The 19,371-nt window shown below is 47.7% G+C and overlaps 25 non-coding genes across 25 annotated transcripts; all 25 read right to left on the bottom strand.

Moving 5' to 3' along the window:
• Window positions 1–107: 107 nt before the first annotated feature.
• Window positions 108–226, bottom strand: LOC139664124 (5S ribosomal RNA). Its single transcript, XR_011696801.1, has one exon. It is a non-coding gene; the product is annotated as a 5S ribosomal RNA (ribosomal RNA).
• A 166-nt stretch (window positions 227–392) lies between these two features.
• On the bottom strand, window positions 393–511 carry LOC139664123 (5S ribosomal RNA). Its single transcript, XR_011696800.1, has one exon. It is a non-coding gene; the product is annotated as a 5S ribosomal RNA (ribosomal RNA).
• Window positions 512–677: 166 nt separating this feature from the next.
• Window positions 678–796, bottom strand: LOC139664104 (5S ribosomal RNA). The gene has a single exon (XR_011696783.1). It is a non-coding gene; the product is annotated as a 5S ribosomal RNA (ribosomal RNA).
• Window positions 797–962: 166 nt separating this feature from the next.
• Window positions 963–1,081, bottom strand: LOC139664122 (5S ribosomal RNA). Its single transcript, XR_011696799.1, has one exon. It is a non-coding gene; the product is annotated as a 5S ribosomal RNA (ribosomal RNA).
• Window positions 1,082–1,247: 166 nt separating this feature from the next.
• Window positions 1,248–1,366, bottom strand: LOC139664108 (5S ribosomal RNA). Its single transcript, XR_011696787.1, has one exon. It is a non-coding gene; the product is annotated as a 5S ribosomal RNA (ribosomal RNA).
• A 166-nt stretch (window positions 1,367–1,532) lies between these two features.
• Window positions 1,533–1,651, bottom strand: LOC139664105 (5S ribosomal RNA). The gene has a single exon (XR_011696784.1). It is a non-coding gene; the product is annotated as a 5S ribosomal RNA (ribosomal RNA).
• Window positions 1,652–1,817: 166 nt separating this feature from the next.
• LOC139664121 (5S ribosomal RNA) lies at window positions 1,818–1,936 on the bottom strand. The gene has a single exon (XR_011696798.1). It is a non-coding gene; the product is annotated as a 5S ribosomal RNA (ribosomal RNA).
• Window positions 1,937–2,117: 181 nt separating this feature from the next.
• LOC139664120 (5S ribosomal RNA) lies at window positions 2,118–2,236 on the bottom strand. Its single transcript, XR_011696797.1, has one exon. It is a non-coding gene; the product is annotated as a 5S ribosomal RNA (ribosomal RNA).
• Window positions 2,237–2,417: 181 nt separating this feature from the next.
• Window positions 2,418–2,536, bottom strand: LOC139664118 (5S ribosomal RNA). The gene has a single exon (XR_011696795.1). It is a non-coding gene; the product is annotated as a 5S ribosomal RNA (ribosomal RNA).
• A 181-nt stretch (window positions 2,537–2,717) lies between these two features.
• Window positions 2,718–2,836, bottom strand: LOC139664117 (5S ribosomal RNA). The gene has a single exon (XR_011696794.1). It is a non-coding gene; the product is annotated as a 5S ribosomal RNA (ribosomal RNA).
• A 166-nt stretch (window positions 2,837–3,002) lies between these two features.
• LOC139664101 (5S ribosomal RNA) lies at window positions 3,003–3,121 on the bottom strand. The gene has a single exon (XR_011696780.1). It is a non-coding gene; the product is annotated as a 5S ribosomal RNA (ribosomal RNA).
• Window positions 3,122–3,287: 166 nt separating this feature from the next.
• On the bottom strand, window positions 3,288–3,406 carry LOC139664100 (5S ribosomal RNA). Its single transcript, XR_011696779.1, has one exon. It is a non-coding gene; the product is annotated as a 5S ribosomal RNA (ribosomal RNA).
• Window positions 3,407–3,572: 166 nt separating this feature from the next.
• On the bottom strand, window positions 3,573–3,691 carry LOC139664116 (5S ribosomal RNA). Its single transcript, XR_011696793.1, has one exon. It is a non-coding gene; the product is annotated as a 5S ribosomal RNA (ribosomal RNA).
• A 181-nt stretch (window positions 3,692–3,872) lies between these two features.
• Window positions 3,873–3,991, bottom strand: LOC139664115 (5S ribosomal RNA). The gene has a single exon (XR_011696792.1). It is a non-coding gene; the product is annotated as a 5S ribosomal RNA (ribosomal RNA).
• A 181-nt stretch (window positions 3,992–4,172) lies between these two features.
• On the bottom strand, window positions 4,173–4,291 carry LOC139664114 (5S ribosomal RNA). The gene has a single exon (XR_011696791.1). It is a non-coding gene; the product is annotated as a 5S ribosomal RNA (ribosomal RNA).
• A 134-nt stretch (window positions 4,292–4,425) lies between these two features.
• LOC139664113 (5S ribosomal RNA) lies at window positions 4,426–4,544 on the bottom strand. The gene has a single exon (XR_011696790.1). It is a non-coding gene; the product is annotated as a 5S ribosomal RNA (ribosomal RNA).
• Window positions 4,545–4,710: 166 nt separating this feature from the next.
• LOC139664103 (5S ribosomal RNA) lies at window positions 4,711–4,829 on the bottom strand. The gene has a single exon (XR_011696782.1). It is a non-coding gene; the product is annotated as a 5S ribosomal RNA (ribosomal RNA).
• A 181-nt stretch (window positions 4,830–5,010) lies between these two features.
• On the bottom strand, window positions 5,011–5,129 carry LOC139664091 (5S ribosomal RNA). The gene has a single exon (XR_011696771.1). It is a non-coding gene; the product is annotated as a 5S ribosomal RNA (ribosomal RNA).
• A 166-nt stretch (window positions 5,130–5,295) lies between these two features.
• Window positions 5,296–5,414, bottom strand: LOC139664097 (5S ribosomal RNA). The gene has a single exon (XR_011696776.1). It is a non-coding gene; the product is annotated as a 5S ribosomal RNA (ribosomal RNA).
• Window positions 5,415–5,580: 166 nt separating this feature from the next.
• On the bottom strand, window positions 5,581–5,699 carry LOC139664079 (5S ribosomal RNA). Its single transcript, XR_011696760.1, has one exon. It is a non-coding gene; the product is annotated as a 5S ribosomal RNA (ribosomal RNA).
• Window positions 5,700–5,865: 166 nt separating this feature from the next.
• LOC139664068 (5S ribosomal RNA) lies at window positions 5,866–5,984 on the bottom strand. The gene has a single exon (XR_011696749.1). It is a non-coding gene; the product is annotated as a 5S ribosomal RNA (ribosomal RNA).
• Window positions 5,985–6,165: 181 nt separating this feature from the next.
• Window positions 6,166–6,284, bottom strand: LOC139664154 (5S ribosomal RNA). The gene has a single exon (XR_011696829.1). It is a non-coding gene; the product is annotated as a 5S ribosomal RNA (ribosomal RNA).
• Window positions 6,285–6,450: 166 nt separating this feature from the next.
• On the bottom strand, window positions 6,451–6,569 carry LOC139664142 (5S ribosomal RNA). The gene has a single exon (XR_011696818.1). It is a non-coding gene; the product is annotated as a 5S ribosomal RNA (ribosomal RNA).
• A 181-nt stretch (window positions 6,570–6,750) lies between these two features.
• Window positions 6,751–6,869, bottom strand: LOC139664062 (5S ribosomal RNA). The gene has a single exon (XR_011696743.1). It is a non-coding gene; the product is annotated as a 5S ribosomal RNA (ribosomal RNA).
• A 9,498-nt stretch (window positions 6,870–16,367) lies between these two features.
• On the bottom strand, window positions 16,368–16,486 carry LOC139664102 (5S ribosomal RNA). The gene has a single exon (XR_011696781.1). It is a non-coding gene; the product is annotated as a 5S ribosomal RNA (ribosomal RNA).
• Between the last annotated feature and the right edge of the window lie 2,885 nt (window positions 16,487–19,371).

The raw sequence follows: 19,371 nt of genomic DNA, 5'->3' as shown, positions 1-19,371 counted from the left end.
AAGGCCAGGCTCCCAAACAACAAGCGGAGGCAACATGTTGCAGCTAGCTAGCAAGCGCGGCCGCTTGTCAGCTCTGCAATCCGGAGCCCTGTCTCAAGAAAAAAAAAGGCTTACAGCACCTGGTATTCCCAGGCGGTCTCCCATCCAAGTACTAACCAGGCCCGAACCTGCTTAGCTTCCGAGATCTGACGAGATCGGGCGCGCTCAGGTTGGTGTGGCCGTAAGCCACAGACGGACTAACAGAAGGGCCTTTTATAGATGGCAAGACCAACCTTCAACAAACAGCGGAAGGAGAGCCCAAACAACAAGCGGAGGCAACATGTTGCAGCTAGCTAGCAAGCGCGGCCGCTTGTCAGCTCTGCAATCCGGAGCCCTGTCTCAAGAAAAAAAAAGGCTTACAGCACCTGGTATTCCCAGGCGGTCTCCCATCCAAGTACTAACCAGGCCCGAACCTGCTTAGCTTCCGAGATCTGACGAGATCGGGCGCGCTCAGGTTGGTGTGGCCGTAAGCCACAGACGGACTAACAGAAGGGCCTTTTATAGATGGCAAGACCAACCTTCAACAAACAGCGGAAGGAGAGCCCAAACAACAAGCGGAGGCAACATGTTGCAGCTAGCTAGCAAGCGCGGCCGCTTGTCAGCTCTGCAATCCGGAGCCCTGTCTCAAGAAAAAAAAAGGCTTACAGCACCTGGTATTCCCAGGCGGTCTCCCATCCAAGTACTAACCAGGCCCGAACCTGCTTAGCTTCCAAGATCTGACGAGATCGGGCGCGCTCAGGTTGGTGTGGCCGTAAGCCACAGACGGACTAACAGAAGGGCCTTTTATAGATGGCAAGACCAACCTTCAACAAACAGCGGAAGGAGAGCCCAAACAACAAGCGGAGGCAACATGTTGCAGCTAGCTAGCAAGCGCGGCCGCTTGTCAGCTCTGCAATCCGGAGCCCTGTCTCAAGAAAAAAAAAGGCTTACAGCACCTGGTATTCCCAGGCGGTCTCCCATCCAAGTACTAACCAGGCCCGAACCTGCTTAGCTTCCGAGATCTGACGAGATCGGGCGCGCTCAGGTTGGTGTGGCCGTAAGCCACAGACGGACTAACAGAAGGGCCTTTTATAGATGGCAAGACCAACCTTCAACAAACAGCGGAAGGAGAGCCCAAACAACAAGCGGAGGCAACATGTTGCAGCTAGCTAGCAAGCGCGGCCGCTTGTCAGCTCTGCAATCCGGAGCCCTGTCTCAAGAAAAAAAAAGGCTTACAGCACCTGGTATTCCCAGGGGGTCTCCCATCCAAGTACTAACCAGGCCCGAACCTGCTTAGCTTCCGAGATCTGACGAGATCTGGCGCGCTCAGGTTGGTGTGGCCGTAAGCCACAGACGGACTAACAGAAGGGCCTTTTATAGATGGCAAGACCAACCTTCAACAAACAGCGGAAGGAGAGCCCAAACAACAAGCGGAGGCAACATGTTGCAGCTAGCTAGCAACCGCGGCCGCTTGTCAGCTCTGCAATCCGGAGCCCTGTCTCAAGAAAAAAAAAGGCTTACAGCACCTGGTATTCCCAGGCGGTCTCCCATCCAAGTACTAACCAGGCCCGAACCTGCTTAGCTTCCGAAATCTGACGAGATCGGGCGCGCTCAGGTTGGTGTGGCCGTAAGCCACAGACGGACTAACATAAGGGCCTTTTATAGATGGCAAGACCAACCTTCAACAAACAGCGGAAGGAGAGCCCAAACAACAAGCGGAGGCAACATGTTGCAGCTAGCTAGCAAGCGCGGCCGCTTGTCAGCTCTGCAATCCGGAGCCCTGTCTCAAGAAAAAAAAAGGCTTACAGCACCTGGTATTCCCAGGCGGTCTCCCATCCAAGTACTAACCAGGCCCGAACCTGCTTAGCTTCCGAGATCTGACGAGATCGGGCGCGCTCAGGTTGGTGTGGCCGTAAGCCACAGACGGACTAACAGAAGGGCCTTTTATAGATGGCAAGACCAACCTTCAACAAACAGCGGAAGGAGAGCGCAAAGGCCAGGCTCCCAAACAACAAGCGGAGGCAACATGTTGCAGCTAGCTAGCAAGCGCGGCCGCTTGTCAGCTCTGCAATCCGGAGCCCTGTCTCAAGAAAAAAAAAGGCTTACAGCACCTGGTATTCCCAGGCGGTCTCCCATCCAAGTACTAACCAGGCCCGAACCTGCTTAGCTTCCGAGATCTGACGAGATCGGGCGCGCTCAGGTTGGTGTGGCCGTAAGCCACAGACGGACTAACAGAAGGGCCTTTTATAGATGGCAAGACCAACCTTCAACAAACAGCGGAAGGAGAGCGCAAAGGCCAGGCTCCCAAACAACAAGCGGAGGCAACATGTTGCAGCTAGCTAGCAAGCGCGGCCGCTTGTCAGCTCTGCAATCCGGAGCCCTGTCTCAAGAAAAAAAAAGGCTTACAGCACCTGGTATTCCCAGGCGGTCTCCCATCCAAGTACTAACCAGGCCCGAACCTGCTTAGCTTCCGAGATCTGACGAGATCGGGCGCGCTCAGGTTGGTGTGGCCGTAAGCCACAGACGGACTAACAGAAGGGCCTTTTATAGATGGCAAGACCAACCTTCAACAAACAGCGGAAGGAGAGCGCAAAGGCCAGGCTCCCAAACAACAAGCGGAGGCAACATGTTGCAGCTAGCTAGCAAGCGCGGCCGCTTGTCAGCTCTGCAATCCGGAGCCCTGTCTCAAGAAAAAAAAAGGCTTACAGCACCTGGTATTCCCAGGCGGTCTCCCATCCAAGTACTAACCAGGCCCGAACCTGCTTAGCTTCCGAGATCTGACGAGATCGGGCGCGCTCAGGTTGGTGTGGCCGTAAGCCACAGACGGACTAACAGAAGGGCCTTTTATAGATGGCAAGACCAACCTTCAACAAACAGCGGAAAGAGAGCCCAAACAACAAGCGGAGGCAACATGTTGCAGCTAGCTAGCAAGCGCGGCCGCTTGTCAGCTCTGCAATCCGGAGCCCTGTCTCAAGAAAAAAAAAGGCTTACAGCACCTGGTATTCCCAGGCGGTCTCCCATCCAAGTACTAACCAGGCCCGAACCTGCTTAGCTTCCGAGATCTGACGAGATCGGGCGAGCTCAGGTTGGTGTGGCCGTAAGCCACAGACGGACTAACAGAAGGGCCTTTTATAGATGGCAAGACCAACCTTCAACAAACAGCGGAAGGAGAGCCCAAACAACAAGCGGAGGCAACATGTTGCAGCTAGCTAGCAAGCGCGGCCGCTTGTCAGCTCTGCAATCCGGAGCCCTGTCTCAAGAAAAAAAAAGGCTTACAGCACCTGGTATTCCCAGGCGGTCTCCCATCCAAGTACTAACCAGGCCCGAACCTGCTTAGCTTCCGAGATCTGACGAGATCGGGCGAGCTCAGGTTGGTGTGGCCGTAAGCCACAGACGGACTAACAGAAGGGCCTTTTATAGATGGCAAGACCAACCTTCAACAAACAGCGGAAGGAGAGCCCAAACAACAAGCGGAGGCAACATGTTGCAGCTAGCTAGCAAGCGCGGCCGCTTGTCAGCTCTGCAATCCGGAGCCCTGTCTCAAGAAAAGAAAAGGCTTACAGCACCTGGTATTCCCAGGCGGTCTCCCATCCAAGTACTAACCAGGCCCGAACCTGCTTAGCTTCCGAGATCTGACGAGATCGGGCGCGCTCAGGTTGGTGTGGCCGTAAGCCACAGACGGACTAACAGAAGGGCCTTTTATAGATGGCAAGACCAACCTTCAACAAACAGCGGAAGGAGAGCGCAAAGGCCAGGCTCCCAAACAACAAGCGGAGGCAACATGTTGCAGCTAGCTAGCAAGCGCGGCCGCTTGTCAGCTCTGCAATCCGGAGCCCTGTCTCAAGAAAAAAAAAGGCTTACAGCACCTGGTATTCCCAGGCGGTCTCCCATCCAAGTACTAACCAGGCCCGAACCTGCTTAGCTTCCGAGATCTGACGAGATCGGGCGCGCTCAGGTTGGTGTGGCCGTAAGCCACAGACGGACTAACAGAAGGGCCTTTTATAGATGGCAAGACCAACCTTCAACAAACAGCGGAAGGAGAGCGCAAAGGCCAGGCTCCCAAACAACAAGCGGAGGCAACATGTTGCAGCTAGCTAGCAAGCGCGGCCGCTTGTCAGCTCTGCAATCCGGAGCCCTGTCTCAAGAAAAAAAAAGGCTTACAGCACCTGGTATTCCCAGGCGGTCTCCCATCCAAGTACTAACCAGGCCCGAACCTGCTTAGCTTCCGAGATCTGACGAGATCGGGCGCGCTCAGGTTGGTGTGGCCGTAAGCCACAGACGGACTAACAGAAGGGCCTTTTATAGATGGCAAGACCAACCTTCAACAAACAGCGGAAGGAGAGCCCAAACAACAAGCGGAGGCAACATGTTGCAGCTAGCTAGCAAGCGCGTCTCAAGAAAAAAAAAGGCTTACAGCACCTGGTATTCCCAGGCGGTCTCCCATCCAAGTACTAACCAGGCCCGAACCTGCTTAGCTTCCGAGATCTGACGAGATCGGGCGCGCTCAGGTTGGTGTGGCCGTAAGCCACAGACGGACTAACAGAAGGGCCTTTTATAGATGGCAAGACCAACCTTCAACAAACAGCGGAAGGAGAGCCCAAACAACAAGCGGAGGCAACATGTTGCAGCTAGCTAGCAAGTGCGGCCGCTTGTCAGCTCTGCAATCCGGAGCCCTGTCTCAAGAAAAAAAAAGGCTTACAGCACCTGGTATTCCCAGGCGGTCTCCCATCCAAGTACTAACCAGGCCCGAACCTGCTTAGCTTCCGAGATCTGACGAGATCGGGCGCGCTCAGGTTGGTGTGGCCGTAAGCCACTGACGGACTAACAGAAGGGCCTTTTATAGATGGCAAGACCAACCTTCAACAAACAGCGGAAGGAGAGCGCAAAGGCCAGGCTCCCAAACAACAAGCGGAGGCAACATGTTGCAGCTAGTTAGCAAGCGCGGCCGCTTGTCAGCTCTGCAATCCGGAGCCCTGTCTCAAGAAAAAAAAAGGCTTACAGCACCTGGTATTCCCAGGCGGTCTCCCATCCAAGTACTAACCAGGCCCGAACCTGCTTAGCTTCCGAGATCTGACGAGATCGGGCGCGCTCAGGTTGGTGTGGCCGTAAGCCACAGACGGACTAACAGAAGGGCCTTTTATAGATGGCAAGACCAACCTTCAACAAACAGCGGAAGGAGAGCCCAAACAACAAGCGGAGGCAACATGTTGCAGCTAGCTAGCAAGCGCGGCCGCTTGTCAGCTCTGCAATCCGGAGCCCTGTCTCAAGAAAAAAAAAGGCTTACAGCACCTGGTATTCCCAGGCGGTCTCCCATCCAAGTACTAACCAGGCCCGAACCTGCTTAGCTTCCGAGATCTGACGAGATCGGGCGCGCTCAGGTTGGTGTGGCTGTAAGCCACAGACGGACTAACAGAAGGGCCTTTTATAGATGGCAAGACCAACCTTCAACAAACAGCGGAAGGAGAGCCCAAACAACAAGCGGAGGCAACATGTTGCAGCTAGCTAGCAAGCGCGGCCGCTTGTCAGCTCTGCAATCCGGAGCCCTGTCTCAAGAAAAAAAAAGGCTTACAGCACCTGGTATTCCCAGGCGGTCTCCCATCCAAGTACTAACCAGGCCCGAACCTGCTTAGCTTCCGAGATCTGACGAGATCGGGCGCGCTCAGGTTGGTGTGGCCGTAAGCCACAGACGGACTAACAGAAGGGCCTTTTATAGATGGCAAGACCAACCTTCAACAAACAGCGGAAGGAGAGCCCAAACAACAAGCGGAGGCAACATGTTGCAGCTAGCTAGCAAGCGCGGCCGCTTGTCAGCTCTGCAATCCGGAGCCCTGTCTCAAGAAAAAAAAAGGCTTACAGCACCTGGTATTCCCAGGCGGTCTCCCATCCAAGTACTAACCAGGCCCGAACCTGCTTAGCTTCCGAGATCTGACGAGATCGGGCGCGCTCAGGTTGGTGTGGCCGTAAGCCACAGACGGACTAACAGAAGGGCCTTTTATAGATGGCAAGACCAACCTTCAACAAACAGCGGAAGGAGAGCGCAAAGGCCAGGCTCCCAAACAACAAGCGGAGGCAACATGTTGCAGCTAGCTAGCAAGCGCGGCCGCTTGTCAGCTCTGCAATCCGGAGCCCTGTCTCAAGAAAAAAAAAGGCTTACAGCACCTGGTATTCCCAGGCGGTCTCCCATCCAAGTACTAACCAGGCCCGAACCTGCTTAGCTTCCGAGATCTGACGAGATCGGGCGCGCTCAGGTTGGTGTGGCCGTAAGCCACAGACGGACTAACAGAAGGGCCTTTTATAGATGGCAAGACCAACCTTCAACAAACAGCGGAAGGAGAGCCCAAACAACAAGCGGAGGCAACATGTTGCAGCTAGCTAGCAAGCGCGGCCGCTTGTCAGCTCTGCAATCCGGAGCCCTGTCTCAAGAAAAAAAAAGGCTTACAGCACCTGGTATTCCCAGGCGGTCTCCCATCCAAGTACTAACCAGGCCCGAACCTGCTTAGCTTCCGAGATCTGACGAGATCGGGCGCGCTCAGGTTGGTGTGGCCGTAAGCCACAGACGGACTAACAGAAGGGCCTTTTATAGATGGCAAGACCAACCTTCAACAAACAGCGGAAGGAGAGCGCAAAGGCCAGGCTCCCAAACAACAAGCGGAGGCAACATGTTGCAGCTAGCCAGCAAGCGCGGCCGCTTGTCAGCTCTGCAATCCGGAGCCCTGTCTCAAGAAAAAAAAAGGCTTACAGCACCTGGTATTCCCAGGCGGTCTCCCATCCAAGTACTAACCAGGCCCGAACCTGCTTAGCTTCCGAGATCTGATGAGATCGGGCGCGCTCAGGTTGGTGTGGCCGTAAGCCACAGACGGACTAACAGAAGGGCCTTTTATAGATGGCAAGACCAACCTTCAACAAACAGCGGAAGGAGAGCCCAAACAACAAGCGGAGGCAACATGTTGCAGCTAGCTAGCAAGCTAGCTAGCTAGCTTCCTCGTGTCCTCGTGTTGTGTCTCTGCCTTAGAGTCTGCCAACCTCAAACCCGTGACAAATAAGGGATATTTTGACACTTGGCATACTTCTGAATGGGGGGTCGGTGTTCCCAAATGTACAATTGCAAATGTCAAGAATGTTCCCAAATGTCAGAGTGACAAAGGGGAACATCCTTGACATTTGCCATTGTCCATTTGGGAACACCGACCCCCCAAAAGTATGCCAAATGTCAAAATATCCCTTATATTTTGACATTTGGCATACTTCTGAATGGGGGGTCAGTGTTCCCAAATGGACAATTGCAAATGTCAAGAATGTCCCCAAATGTCACAGGCTGTCCAAATCGGTCAGCCTTCAAGAGGAGCCTCTATTATGGCACATATTTATATTTCATGACAATAAGTCGATGTAGTCATATGTGTTCAATATTGTTTCAATACATTATGAGGGTCAGTATAATTGAATAAGAGGCAGACCACTTTGATTAAAACAGTAAAACAAATATTTATTCAAACAACCATGACACTGAAATTAAACCACACAGTGGCAGTGTTGACTGAAAGTCAACACTGCCACTGTGTGGTTTAAAAATATAAAACAAATAACAGACAATAATGGAATCTCAAAAAATGGCTGATAACGCTCAGCAAAAAAAACAACAGCAAACCCAAAACACAGCAAAACGACAACAGCAAACCCCAAAACACAGCAAAACAACGTTTTGTAAACATTTACAAAAACTATTTACAAAACCAGTTGGGGAAGAGAGCTATTTTCCACCAGATTCTTCCTTGTGCTGCTCAGCGGATTCTTGCTTCCGCAGCTCACTCTTCCTGGCACTCCTTAAGGCTGCTCTCCTGGCCCTGGTGTAGACCCTGTCTTTTGCCCTCTGTGCAGCCTTCATTTTGTCCCCCAGCGGGCTGATGCTGACCACGACCTACTGCTCGTAAGTGTTCCTGGGCTTCACGGGCGTCTGGTGAGGAAACACAAAACACACACACTGAGTGTCCCGATTGGAATTCTTTAAAGGCCTCAACTTTAAACAGGACAAAATTAGATTTATTTTCTTTTCTTTGGGTTAAAAGACACTGGCATGTCGTTACTTACACTTTGAGTCGGGGCTTCCTCCTGGTCTCCCTCCTGGTCTCCCTCCTCGTCTTCCTGCTCCCGTTCCCGCTCCTCCTCCAGCATCTCCTCAAGCTCCTCCTCTAAGCTGGAAACCCCAGACTCCTGGTAGGGGACCTCCCCCTCGTCATCTGTGATGGATTCGGACGAAGACGCATGGCGGATCCTCTTCCTGGAGGCCTTGAGAGTGGTGGAGGTTGAGGCGGCTGCAGAGGTGGTGGCGGCTGAAGAGGTTGAGGCGGCTGCAGAGGTGGAGGCGGCTGAAGAGGTTGAGGCGGCTGCAGAGGTGGAGGCGGCTGCAGAGGTGGAGGCAGGGGTGGTGGAGCCAGACACGGCCCCCTCAAAATGCCGCCGCATCTCCTTGGACTGCTGCACGTCCAGATTCAAGGCGTAGAACTTGTCAGCGGTCGCGGTGTTGTGGCACATGAAAGTGGCCATCTTTGACCTCACCTCTGCTGAGTGGACGTTCTTCGCCTGGAGACAGTAGAAGAGAGAGACACAAAAAGATTGGTACTGTTATTAAAGCCAGCAGTTTTAATTGCAATGCTGCTGCAGGACGAGTGACTGAAGACAACTCACGTGTGCGGACACGGCGGTGCGTATGTCTATGAAATTGGGCTTTCCCGGCAAGCCCATCTCCTCCCAGGCCCCCTGCATGTAGCGCACCAAGTTCTTACATGGCCCTTTGCCACCCGTGAAAAAGACCAGCTTGTTACGGGGCTTGCACCTCTCCCGCAGCTCCAGCCAGGTCTCCAGCCACTTACAGTATATTCTTGCCTCCAAATACAGCTGGGCCGCCCCGAAGTCTCTGTTAGTTTTGTGATCGCTAACCTGCAATACACAGAAAACAGACAGATGCCCGGACCCTGTCAAACATTTCCAATAAAACTCAAATTATAACCACACATCAGTCAAGACCCTCATACTTACAGAGAGAACAAAACCGTCAGAGGACTGGGTGTCAGTCTTGGCGGCCAGGACTTCATCAACCTTCATATTGGTCAGGACTCCGGGGCGGTGTCCATAAAGGGAGGCCAGAAACGCAGCAAAGTAACCGTAAAAACGGTACTGGAGCTGCTGAGTGCTGTAAAAGAAAGAACACAAAAACCATCTTAGCATCTTGGAGACAGACAGACACACAGCAGCTCTGGGATTTTTGCCTTGGCAAGCTCCCGGCACCTCCTCAGGGTCTCCCTGGATACAACCCTGGACATCTTGTCTGCCTTCACCTTTATCTGGTGCAGGACCACCTTTTTCGTGATGTTGGTCAGGGCTCCTTTCACAGCCCAGACCACTCCGGTGAGCTGGGCCTGGGACAGGCGACAGAGGGGTGGTGGGGTCTCCTTCATGTACTTGAGAAACTGGTACACGTTTCTCAAGTAGAAGTTGGCCATTGTGATAGTCTTTCCCATGCTTGCCAGCTCGCCTGACCATCTGCAAAGGTTGGACTTAATCACTGTTCACAGGCTTGTGTCATAACCGCTTAATAACAACTGATTAGGAAAGCCGCACTTACTTTCTGATTTTGTCCATGTCATCCAGAAAAAGCCACGAGTGCAGGTTCTTGTTCCCCATGCTCATGAAGAACACAAACGATTTCACTCGGCTGACCTTGGAGAAGGCGTTCTCTGGGCTGCTTAGTGGACGGACAGCTTCCCTCATGGTACCGCTGGTAGTCCTTGAGGTAATTGTCTGTGAATACACATAGAAAACTATGTGAGTAAAATTTAACATGAAATTAGAACCTTTAATCACTCACTCACATGCTACTTTTTTTCTTACCAATGGAGGTAGGGAAAATGAGATTCCTGACTCCCGGCGTTCTCCCGCTACCCTGGAAGAGAGTGCGAATCACGCTCTCTTTCTGTGCTTTCGTCAAAGCCGGCGTGCTTGGCCCTGCCTCTTCCTCCTCCCTTCCAGCGTCCTCCTCCTCCTCCTCCTCCTCCTCCTCCTCCTCCTCCTCCTCCTCCTCCTCCGCCGCCGCCTCAGGCCCAGGTGTCTGCTGCTGAGGCGCCTGCTGCTGAGGCGCCTGCTGCTGAGGTGTCTGCTCCCCGACCCCGCTTGGGCCCGCCTCTTCTTCCTCCTCTCCAGCCCGTCTCCTCTCCCTCAGGCCGTGCACCGGTATCTAGCGTCGGCTGTCAAAATACACACAAATAGAGAAAGAATAATTACTTTGGCCCATGCTGTCTATATATTTCTCACTTGCTCCGTCTCAAATTCATTTCAATAAAACAACTCGGGATTCTCTCAGTCCTTTTCTCTGAACTCATGTTATAATCAAACACTCAGGCCTAGGGCTAGCCAGCTTCGCTCACCAATCCAGCTGCCTTGGACAGGCGGCGGTGCATTCTCGCCAGTTTCTTATAGCCCCTCCGGAGGATGGAGAGCTGCTTCTCCAGCCTCAGGTTTTTCTCTGTGAGGCTTTTCTTCACCTTCACACATTCGGGGTCAGCGCACATGGGCTCCTCCTCCGGCGGTTCCCCCATGTGCACCTCATCCCCCTCCTCTTCTCCCTCCAGGTCCAGGGCGGACACCATGGCCGGGGACGGATTGGTCACCCTCAGAGCTGCCAGGAGGGTGATTGTTGCTTTCTTACGGACCCCGTCCAAGAGGTCCGCCACCTCGTCCGGGGTCAGCTCGTAGTGGCTGTCTATCAGATGCCTGTCCAGTCTTGTACTTTTATAAGTACATGCTAAGACTGGACAGGCCTCTTTCCTGATGTTGACCCTCCTGGTCGCAAGCTGAAGCAGGAGCTTCCTCTCCATTAGATTAGATATCCCATGAGCCCGTTGAAGGTGATTCGACATAGCCGAATACACCTTCAGGCAGAGGGGGCAGCAGTTGCTGGTCTTTGGCAGAGTCATGTCTGAAGGAAAAAAAAAAAGAAAAACATTCTTAGTTGATTCATAAACACAGGTTATAAGCTTCAGTAAATATTGCCGTGGCTGACAAAATATGCGTAAATATATAAAAATATGGACAATAAATCAAATAAATGCACTTCACTTTAATTATACACACGCACACACACACACACACACACACACACAGACTGCATGTGATCAACGCATGACCTTTGAACGTCATTTAAAGTCTGGTGTTTGACATTTGGGAACACTGACGCCCCATTCAAAAGTATGCAAATATACAATTGCAAATGTCAAAAATGTTCCCCTTTGTCACTGTGACATTTAGGAACATTTTTGACACGGCGGGCTGTCCAAATCGGTCAGCCTTCAAGAGGAGCCCCTATTATGGAACATAATTCAATTACGCATTGATAAGACAACATCAAGTCATTTTTTTGGTCTCTGACATTTGGGAACACCGACCCCCCATTCAAAAGTATGCCAAATGTCAAAATATAAGGAATATTTTGACATTTGGCATACTTTTGAATGGGGCGTCAGTGTTCCCAAATGTACAATTGCAAATGTCATAAATGTTCCCCTTTGTCACTGTGACATTTAGGAACATTTTTGACACAGCGGGCTGTCCAAATCGGTCAGCCTTCAAGAGGAGCCCCTATTATGGAACATATTTCAATTACGCATTGATAAGACAACATCAAGTCATTTTTTGGTCTTTGACATTTGGGAACAACGGCTACCCCATTCAAATGTATGCTAAATGTCAGAATGTAAGGAAGTGACCTTTAAACATCATTTAAAGTCCAAATACACACACACACACACACACATCTATACAGTCTATATACGTTATTACATTTACATTACTATAAATATGGAGGAGTGCACAGGGTGAGACTGCATATGATCAGCGCATGACCTTTAAACATAATTTAAAGTCCAAATACACACACACACACACACATCTATACAGTCTATATACGTTATTACATTTACATTTCTATAAATATGGAGGAGTGCACAGGGTGAGACTGCATATGATCAGCGCATGACCTTTAAACATAATTTAATGTCCAAATAATAATAATAATAATAATAACTTTATTTGTATAGCACTTTTCTAAAAACAATGTTTACAAAGTGCTTTACATACAGTAAAATCCAACAGCAGCAATAAAAGAAAATAGGCATAAAAAGTAAAATATGATGTAGACAGGTACAACTAAAATAAAATAATAATAAAAAAAAAAAAAAAAAAAGACCAACAGAGATACAATTAAAAACAGATCAAACTTTTTCATAAAAGTGTGTGCCGAAAAGAAATTGTAAAAAATAAAACATAGGAATAAAAGGTAATACAGGAGATAAACAGGTGCAACTAAAACAAAGAAACAGAGATACAATTAAAAACAGATGGAACTCTAAATAAAAGTGTGTGCCAAAACACAAAAAGGCAATAAAATGGACATACAGGTACAAGTAGGCAACACTACCGTTCAATACACGGCACACACACATATCTATACATTCTATATATGTTACTACATTTACATTACTATAAATATGGAGGAGTGCACAGGGTGAGACTGCATATGATCAGCGCATGACCTTTAAACATCATTTAAAGTCCTTTATACTGCTTAACTGTACTACCTACATTCACACATTCATGTCTAAGATACAATTTCCAAGCAAAGAAAGGGAGAAAGAGAGAAACACAACTTACTTTCAGAGTGTGCTGCATCCAACTGAAGAAGAGCAAACTGAGTGGGGTTCTTACTGCTCTGTGACTGGCTCAGCCTCTGAGTGAGTGAGAGAGAGGACACCAGACGTGACGGCACCGCTCGTTACGCCCGGGCCACACCGCCTGCGTGAGCGGTGCGTGACGGCTACCTCGCTGAACTGCTGCGGCTCGCACGCCTGTGGTGTCCACACAGAGAGCGTTGCTGCTGCGGCGCTGCCTATCTTTCTACATTGAGTTTGCCTTTGATAATGGCCATAGAATGTTTAATTTCATGTCATTATAAATGTAATTTATATGTTGATGAGCGGTCCGAAAAGTCAAGAGTTGTACCAAGGAAGCAGTCGCGTGGTTTTTGTTTACCCTCGTTCAGAGAGAGAGAGAGAGCGAGAGAGAGAGAGAGATAGAGAGAGAGAGCGAGCGAGCGAGCACCGGAAAAATACTGCCTATAGCCTACGTGGGGTTTCTGTTATGACTACCGTATTTCCACAATTAAAAGCCGGTACTCCACTAATTTAGCCGTGCAAGTCACTGAATTTTCTACAACACAGTCCTGCAAATATTTAACAATAGACGCCTTGTGTTAACAAATGAAGGGATTATGTCCACAGAAACGCTAGAAGGCTTTTAATTTGAAACGGAAACAGATTTTTTTTTTTTCATGTCTGTGACATATTCTACAGATATAGACATTGAAACTGTATTGAAAGCTGTAATGTTGCTGGTATGATGTCAATATAACTACCAACAGATCATTTTCCCTGTCTATTTGTGCTGACAACCGCGCGCGTCACGCTGTAAAAATAGGCGAGACGCCGAATCTCTGGATGACGGCCGAAATATGGGACACGGACGCGGCGCGACACGTCTGCCGCGGAATGCCCGCAACAGAGCGCGTCCATAATAATCAACTGAAGCTGCTACACGGACCACGGAAGCCGCGCGCACCCGCGCGGGCATCGCGCGGCTCATCTCTATTTTTGCGCGTCTGGTCTATTTTTTCCCCTCTACGCGCGGCTACGCGGCCCTCAAACAGGTAAAAACTCCATAGAACTGTGTAAAAAACGAGTACAATCTGTTTAAAAATGATTAAAATAAATACCTCATTGTACCAGAGGCAATGTGACGCAGCAGAGCAACCTTGTGGGTGTTTTTACATTGCACATTAAAATAAATCAATCAAATCAATGTGTATCCATGATCCTGTAGTTAAAACGATCTAATTAATTAATTCAATACCAGTTAATATAGCCTATACTTCCAAACCAAACCAAAGTATCCTACTTGATATCTCCTCAGATAACCATGCAACCACATGCTACAAAGACGGAGTCTGTGTAGCAGGTAAAAAACCCCGCTCCGCCCCGCCTACGTGACGCGTCGCGTCCGTGTCCCATGTATTTTGGCCGTGAGCCGTAGCCGCGCCGCGCCTGAGACGCGCCTGAGACGCGCTGCTCACGCGGGCTGTGTGGCTGCTCTAACCTGTTAACATGGGCGCCGAAATTAAAAGCAACAGGTTCCGCGACGCACATGCACGGTGTGGCCCGGGCGTTAAGAGGCCAAGCAGGCTCTGTCACACTTGCGCCCGGGCCACACCGCCTGCGTGAGCGGCGCGTGTGCGTCGCGGAACCTGTTGCTTTTAATTTCGGCGCCCATGTTAACAGGTTAGAGCAGCCACACAGCCCGGTGAGCAGCGCGTCTCAGGCGCGGCTCATCCAGAGATTCGGCGTCTCGCCTATTTTTCAGCGTGACGCGCGCAGTTGTCAGCACAAATAGACAGGGAAAATGATCTGTTGGTAGTCATATTGACATCATACCAGCAACATTACACCTTTCAATACAGTTTCAATGTCTATATCTGTAGAATATGTCACAGACATGAAAAAAAAAAAAAATCTGTTTCCGTTTCAAATTAAAAGCCTTCTAGCGTTTCTGCGGACATAATCCCTTCATTTGTTAACACAAGGCGTCTATTGTTAAATATTTGCAGGACCGTGTTGTAGAAAATTCAGTGAATTAGTGGAGTACCGACTTTTAATTGTGGAAATACGGTAGTCATAGCAGAAACCCCACGTAGGCTATAGGCAGTATTTTTCCGGTGCTCGCTCGCTCGCTCTCTCTCTCTATCTCTCTCTCTCTCTCTCTCTCTCTCTCTCTCTCTCTCTCTCTCTCTGAACGAGGGTAAACAAAAACCACGCGACTGCTTCCTTGGTACAACTCTTGACTTTTCGGACCGCTCATCAACATATAAATTACATTTATAATGACATGGAATTAAACATTCTATGGCCATTATCAAAGGCAAACTCAATGTAGAAAGATAGGCAGCGCCGCAGCAGCAACGCTCTCTGTGTGGACACCACAGGCGTGCGAGCCGCAGCAGTTCAGCGAGGTAGCCGTCACGCACCGCTCACGCAGGCGGTGTGGCCCGGGCGTTGGAAACTGCTGGAAACATTTTTTTGGTCTTTGACATTTGGGAACACCGATCCCCCATTCAAATGTAAGCTAAATGTCAGAATGTAAGGAATTGACCATGCACTGATCACATGCAGTCTGTGTGTGTGTCTAGTTAAGGCCATTTCACTGGATTTTGACCCTTTATACTAGAGCTAGAAAGTTGCAAACTTTTCCAACTGAAAGTTGGTGTTACAGTGAAGAGCTGACATGAACTTGGTGGTTCTAGATGCATGTTAAGGTTCCTTAAAAGCCTGCACAAACTTGCACAAAATATTAGGGATTGAATGACTAAAATCTGACATTTGGCACACTTTTGAATGGGGTGGACAGGGTTCCCGAATGGACAATTGCAAATGTCAAGAATGTTCCCAAATGTACAATTGCAAATGTCAAAAATGTTGTCAATGTGCATATTATATTTCAAATCTGCATATTTTGTCAGATAAAGGTCCCAGAGACCCCAGATTTTGCACAGACAGGGTGGGCGGGGCCTAGAACAAGTCCACATCACCAAATCCCCTCCTTGGCAACTAGAAAAAAACAGTGAGGTTTATTGGAATAATCAAGTGAGGATGGTGTGAGGATTGACTAGTTGTACAGCCTCTGTCAAATTTGGACAGATTGGTGACAATTGACCCAAATGTCAAAAATGTTCCTATTCGTCAACATATATGTATATGTATGTATGGACCATAAAAACAGTAATATTCAATAATGTTCCCATTTTTCACCACACGGTTTCCCAAACGTCAGAGGAAGAGCTTCAAAAATGCTCACATAGTCCTTACGTCACATCTGAAATCCCACCAGAACATTCCCCTTAACATGTATTCCCCAATGTCAAAAAGGTTACCATCTGTCAAAATGGCACACATTTGCCCCCATCAGGATCTGCCGTGTTGGCGCGATGTGTTCCCATATGTCGGGTATGTTCCCAATTGGCACCATTCAAGGTTTGCCAAACGTCGACCACATTGACACCGTGTCACAATTTTGACAATGGCAGCACATCTCCATTCATTTTGACTGACAAATGGGAACACTTCCCTTACCACAACTTGCAGCTAGCTAGCAAGCGCTGCTGCTTGTCAGCTCTGCAATCCGGAGCCCTGTCTCCATTGGTGAAAAAGAAGTGCCCCGCCTCCCCCTGGTGCCTTGAAAGGTGAAAAAAAAAAGGCTTACAGCACCTGGTATTCCCAGGCGGTCTCCCATTCAAGTACTAACCAGGCCCGAACCCGCTTAGCTTCCGAGATCTGACGAGATCGGGCGCGCCCAGGTTGGTGTGGCCGTAAGCCACAGACGGACTAACAGAAGGGCCTTTTATAGATGGCAAGACCAATCTTTAACAAACAGCGGAAGGAGAACGCAAAGGCCAGGCTCCCAAACAACAAGCGGAGGCAACATCTTGCCACAACTTGCAGCTACCTAGCAAGCGCTGCCGCTTGTCAGCTCTGCAATCCGGAGCCTGTCTCCATTGGTGAAAAAGAAGTGCCTCGCCTCCCCCCGGTGCCTCGAAAGGTGAAAAAAAAAAAGGCTTACAGCACCTGGTATTCCTAGGCGGTCTCCCATCCAAGTACTAACCAGGCCCGAACCTGCTTAGCTTCCGAGATCTGACGAGTTCAGGCGCACCTCTTTTTTTTTGTTGTCTTTTGTTATCAAAAATATATCTGAACATGCAATCATTACTTACAACATACACAACAGAACAGAAACTCAAATACAAAATAACACTAATGCAAATACAGACATAGAATCGACCAAAGATCAGAAATAAATTAAATGCAAATCACAAATAATCACAAAACATAATATAAAAGAAACAGCACTTCATAAATACTAGACAAAAATACAACTCAAGGAAACCAAACAAAAGCACATACATACATTCCACTCAAAAACAAAGCATACAGAGAAACCCTATGTCTAAAGTTTTACATTATTTAAAAGACAACTCTACATACAGCAAAAAACAATTCACACAGAACTAACCCAAATACACAGTAATTTCTACCTACCAATTCCACACAAGATCTTTTCCATTATCATTTATCGTCATAAGCGTGTTGTCTTCCAAAAACAAAAATGTGAAATTTTGTACACCAAACACAAATCTGTTCTCCATATCCCTCTTCATTTTACACTTTATCGCACACCCCAAACAACACCGTTTCACTCCAAGATACATTTACTCTAGGCACAAAACCAAACACTTCAACAATAACGTTTTCAGTTTTTCAAAGAAATCATATCATTCTACACACTCAATAAACAAATGCTTTAAATTTTCAGGTTCTCGTTTACAAATATCACAAATTCTACTAATATTTCTGTCAATCTGATGTAATATCACATTCGTATACATTTTGTTATGTCTTATCTTATAATCATTCTCCTCACATTCAATACTATTTTCTTTGATTCTCCACTTCTTCCATATTCTCTCTTGATCCGTATTTGGCATTACACTTTTCCAAAACCTTAAGGAAGCTGGCGGTTGCCGCTCCTTTGACATAAACCATTTATACAACATTTTAGTTTTTAACACGCTCATACAAACCCATTCATTCCCTCTAAACACTTTTAATTGCGGTAACACTACCCCTCTATTTTCCACAGTTTGTTCCTCAATCTGTTTCATCCATTTCCCAGGAACACACTCCTTGATTCTCTCCATATAATTTATAATTGTTGTCTTAGGCATGGCGTCATTGACCACTCATACAGTATAGCAATAGGTGGCAAAAACCCCGGCACCACCTCATACATTATATCTTTAAGTTGTCTGATACCCACCTCTATGAACGTTCTGTTATATAATACCTGGTTATTAAATCTGATTTTCTCATTCATAAAGATAGGCATTTCTCTAATCATATTAACATCTTTACACACATAATCTATATTCACTAAATAATCAGCGTGAGCTGCCATGACCTCCTTATAAAAGTCCGGGAACAACTCCAGCATAGGTTTCTTTAAAGTCATCAGAAGTGTAAAATCACCACAACCCATAACATTATTTAAATAATACCTGAACATATTTTTCCATCCATAACAGTTTTTATCAAATAGATATTTTAATATTACTTTCATTCTTAATGCCTTCTTTTTACTCTCCACATCAACCAACTTTAGACCTCCCTGCTCATACTCCGCTACAAGCGTTTTCCTCGCTATCTTACCTTTTTTAGTTCCCCAAATAAAATTTGTAACCACATTATTTATCTGACTGCTGGCCCATATGGGAAGGTCCACTGAAGCTAGCGTGTAATTAAGTTTGGACAAGATGAGACTATTTACTACTGTCACTTTGCCCTTCAGTTTTAAGTCTCTTAATTTCCAATAATTCAGACATTTTTGCATTTTGTTGATTATTTCTGACCATAAGTTATCCCTGGCCTTAATACTCTCTATACCAGTGTAAACCCCTAATATTTTTATGTAATCATGTTTTATTTTAAACTGGATCTCTTTTTCTTTTGGTATACTACTATTAATAAACATAATCTCAGACTTCTCCATATTTATTTTAGCACCCGAGGCTTTCCCATATAATTCTACTAACTTTATTACCCTACCTATGCTTCCCATATCTCTTACGGTTATCGTTGTGTTGTCGGCAAACTGCTGGACAACACTAAACGAATTCCCAGGCAGCTCTACCTTATTTATAAATTTTTCTTTCTTCAATACTAGCGCCAGTGGCTCAGCTACTATAGTATATAATATGGACGAAAGAGGGCAGCCTTGTCTCACTGACCTCTCCAGCACAAAAGGATCCGTCAATAAACCATTAACTTTTACTCTACTTTTGGCCTCCTTATATAACAATTTAATCCATGATATTATTCTCTCACCAAAACCTACCTTTTCTAACACACTGAATAAAAAATCGTGCTCTACTCTATCAAAAGCCTTATTTAAGTCTAAACTTAATACAATCCCTCCCTGCTCATCTCTCTTCATAAATTCAACTATATCTCTTACCGTATTAACTGAATCACTCACCTCTCTCCCTGGCACACTATAGGCCTGTGTCGGCTCAATAATAGAGGCCAACACCTCTTTAATTCTATTTGCAAATATTTTCATCAATATTTTATAATCAGTATTCAATAGACTTATTGGCCTATAATTGCCCAGACATTCTTTACTACCTTCTTGCTTAAACACCAGAGT

Source organism: Centroberyx affinis, unplaced genomic scaffold (genome assembly GCF_046629955.1).
Source record: "Centroberyx affinis isolate AG114_WGS23_722 - 3 ecotype Tasmania unplaced genomic scaffold, CSIRO-AGI_Caff_v1 ptg004202l_1, whole genome shotgun sequence".
Lineage (NCBI taxonomy): Eukaryota > Metazoa > Chordata > Actinopteri > Beryciformes > Berycidae > Centroberyx > Centroberyx affinis.
Note: the sequence above shows the minus strand (reverse complement) of the source record. Positions and strands in the feature narration are given on the sequence as shown.